The 4,074-nt window shown below is 45.9% G+C and overlaps 1 long non-coding RNA gene across 1 annotated transcript; it reads left to right on the top strand.

The window, feature by feature from the left end:
- Positions 1-1,278: 1,278 nt before the first annotated feature.
- On the top strand, positions 1,279-2,780 carry LOC124683008. The gene is made up of 2 exons (XR_006996530.1): positions 1,279-1,424; positions 2,476-2,780. It is a non-coding gene; the product is annotated as an uncharacterized LOC124683008 (long non-coding RNA).
- Positions 2,781-4,074: the final 1,294 nt, after the last annotated feature.

Raw genomic sequence — 4,074 nt, 5'->3', positions numbered from 1 at the left:
AGCAGGGCAAGCAAACCAAGCATCACAGAAGCAAACCCTCTACACCAACACATTTCTAGGAGCTGGAGTGAGGTATACCCAGATGAACATGAGCAAACCATGGTTTTGCTCATAATTAAGCATAAGCATCAATCACTGAAGAAATGAAGGGTAGAAACCCTATTTGTGTCATCATCTGGCTACCAAGTCAGTGGTGCAAGCAAATATGGGTGGAGCAAATAGGAAATCACCAAGAGAACACTGGTTAACCAAAACAGTGGTTCAACCAAACAAATCCATCAAGGAAATGATCCTATTCATTCAACCAAAGTCACCTAGCACCTAAGGCCTAGCACACCATCAGACAAATAGACAACTTGTGTCTATTCTTGTTTGTCAACAACAAAGATCACTGGAAAATCCAACAAGGAATTAACCAGTGAGGTATTCACTAAGCCACAGCAAGCCAACACTACTAGGAAAAGGCTTATAGCCGCACTCCTTACCGCCGGCAAATACGAGCTGAAGATGCCGGCGGTAATACCTTCCAGGGGGGCCTAACACTACCGCCGGCGAAAGAGGTAGGAAGGTGCCGGGGGTACCTCCATTACCGCCGGCGAAATTGGAACGGAGGCGCCGGGGGTGCAATGGGCCGCAAGATCCCAATTGGGCCTGGCCTTACCGCTGGCGATTTTGGCCCAAAAGCGCCGGGGGTAGCGGGCCTTACCGCTGGCGAACCCGAACCGAAGATGCCGGGGGTAACGGGTGGCAGGGTGGGCTTCAAATGACTAGAAACAATAAAAGAGGTCTTAGAAAAGGGGAAAAAGGGTGGATTTTTTGCGCCCACAGGGATTCGAACCCTGGATGCTGCGGCTGTGCACAAGTGAGTGGAACCACTGTGTTACTGAATCATTTTTGAGAAACTACATGGTTTACGGAACTAAACCTGTCCCCGGCGAATTAGTCGTTTTCGCCGGTGGTAACTGCACTTGGTCCCACCTGATAGTGGCTGAAATGTTACCGTCGGCGTTTTCGACAAAACGCCGGGGGTACGCGTTCCACGACTTAGTCGTGTGGCCGTCGTTCCCCACGGCCAAATCGACCAAAAATCCCCCACCGCATCTCGATCCCCTGCCGCCGTCGATCCGCCACCTGCTGCCGTCGTTGCCGTCGCCCTCCACTGCAGGTGCGTCCCTCTCCCCTGCCTCCCCCTCTCCCCTGCCTCCCTCTCTCCCTTGCCCCGTTCCTCACCTCGCCCCGTCGCCCTCCGCCGCAGCACCTCGCCTCGTCGCCCTCCGTCGCAGCAGCTCGCCCCATCACCCTCCGTCGCAGCAGCTCGCCTCGTCGCCCTCCGTCGCAGCAGCTCGCCTCGTCTCCCTCAGCTCTCCCTCCCCTGACTTCTCCACATCTTCGCTGCCGTGCATCTCCACAGACGCTTGCTCAAGGTATCCCCAAATCTGACTCCTTTATTTTCGATCTTGTGCTATGTGCGTGCATGACTGCTCAAGGATGAATGAATGGATCTGGTGTTTGCTGGAAATTTTGTTCACTGAAATTTGCAACTGAAATCATGAGTCTGAATATTGGCATGCTCATTTAGTTTGTTCACTGAAATTTGCAACTGAAATAGGATTTAGTTTATCATGTATATAATTCCAACTGGACATGTACCTCCCAGAACTTGACATTCACTTGGCATTCCCTGTCCAGACCGAGATGCATCGCAATGTCATCGTGTAGCTCTTCCATCTCCTTACTATTAATCCCTGCAATTTTGCAAATCAGATATAGTCCAATAACTGTGGTAGAGAAATGGAGATATAGTCCAACAACTGAGGTCTTAAATCAGTGTAGTTCAGAATTCTACTGCATTTGGGTGAGAACAGGTCAGGGCTTAAATTTAATTCGATATCAACGGCTGGTTGATAATTTTGTGGGTGAAAATAGTGAGAAATAAGATATATTAACAGATTTTACTTTTAGAGGATAAGACAGCTATGAGTCCATTAGATGGGAATAAAGCAATACTTTTATAAGTGCATCTTCTAACATATTACAAACTCGCTGTCAAGCTTGGTTTAGTTTCAGTGAGAAATTAATTGTTCAGTTGTACTATTATTTAGGACTATGAAGTTTTGGTAGCTCATTTGGCAGTGATAGGACGTGTATCATTGGCATCACACTCGGGTGAGATGAAGACATGTACCTCCCAGTACTCTTCAAAAATCCTCCATAAAAATACTGAAATTAGCCAAAAGTTTGAAAATCTTGATGTTAATAATTACAACTCACTGCCTGGACTTGAAAAACATTGTCCTTCATGTGTCTAAGTAACATGGTAGCTACTCTAAGTGATTGTGGTGTAGTTCTGAACTTCTGAATTTTGCTAGACATTTATTTTATGATAGTAGCACTTTCTGGAAGCTACTGTAAGTGATTGTGGTGTAGTTCTGATCATGTGGTTTATGCTAATGGAGCTGATGCTTGATCATCCAGAAATGGCTGCATTTGAAATGACTTCACTGTATGCTTGATCATGGCAGTTTGTTGCCCAGATGTGGAGGACCCCTTTCGTCGCGATGATGCTTGCCGCCACCGCCTCTCTAGTCTACTATGTCATTGTTGTTTAGCTAGGTCGTCGACTGAACTTATATGTATTTGTATAATATGTGCTACTTCGAGTCGCGATGTTTGAACCATTTGGTCAACTAGCTACTATCTAAACTTGTGTTATTGATGCATGCATGTTATGAACATTTGGGACTTTCTATATAACTGTGTATCTGTGTATCTGGCTGTAATTCTAGATATAACTGTGTTATTGATTGATGTGTGTATTCCTGTGTATGTACTGTGTATTCTGGTGTATATACAATACATTTCGAGTTTTATTTTTTTAATCCTGTAATCAATACCACCGGCGTCCCTGAACTGTACGTCTGGCGAAATTGAAATCGCCAGCGCTGCAGCAGATTACCCCCGGCGAATTTGCAAACCGCCTGTGCTAAGTCATTACCGCCGGCGATTCTGGGAAAGCGCCGGGGATAACGGCAGTTACCACCGGCGATTTGGAAAACGCCGGCGATAAGACATTACCACCGGCGAGGTGATCGCCGGCGAATGCGAAAACGCCGGCGGTAAGCCATTTTGGGACGCCGGCGGTAAGGCATTTCCTAGTAGTGCAACAAGAGTGGGAGCTACCTATACAGCAATAAATTGCTGTCAAGGTCACCTCAACCACTTAACCAGTCCAAACTAATAAGCCATGCACAGTTATCATCACCCAGTAGGGTTCAAAAGGAGGGCTAGGGTACACAACCAAGTGTTGGCATCCATCTAGCCCTGCCAAAGTCAATGAAATGATCATTACTACAGAGCAGTTCACATCAATTATCCATGTGATCAAGCCAAACTAGATAGATAATTGAAATACACAAGCAACCAGTGGTATAAACACTTGCAAATAACCCAGAGGATCACTGCAAGCAACATCAGACACTTGATAAGGCAAGGCCTTCACCAGCCCAAGGCATGGTGATACACAATCACCACGACAAGCACCAGATAGTCACAGGCAGTAAGTTCAGCAAGCAATAAACAAGCAGCTGATGATCACTTGATCACCAGAGCTTGCTAAAGCATGCTAAAGTCTGCTAGAATTAATTCTAGCATCAACACATGAACCAGATAATTAAACTAGCCACAGGACATGAACAAATGTATCACAGATAAGCAAATGAGCTAAATATAATTGTATCCAGAAGCACACCATCATTGGATGGTGTTGCCTAGCCAACAGCAATGCTTAAATTAAGCATGTCCATGAATTAAAGCACAGATATTAGCACATCAGGAGCACTGACACTTGCCAAAGGAAAGGATCATGCAGCATGATCAAGCCAGGGGCAAACAATTGCATATACAGGAGAGGCATGGTATACAGAGCAACAGCAGGAGCCACTAAATTAAACCAAGCACCACAGTATGCTCATGAGCAAGAGCTCATGAGTTACAACAACAAGATCTAGAGAAGAACAGCACACACAAAAGTAGTAGATGCACATCAGCAACTTATGCATAACAACAGTAGAGCAC

Source organism: Lolium rigidum, chromosome 1 (genome assembly GCF_022539505.1).
Source record: "Lolium rigidum isolate FL_2022 chromosome 1, APGP_CSIRO_Lrig_0.1, whole genome shotgun sequence".
NCBI classification, from domain to species: Eukaryota; Viridiplantae; Streptophyta; class Magnoliopsida; order Poales; family Poaceae; genus Lolium; species Lolium rigidum.
Note: the sequence above shows the minus strand (reverse complement) of the source record. Positions and strands in the feature narration are given on the sequence as shown.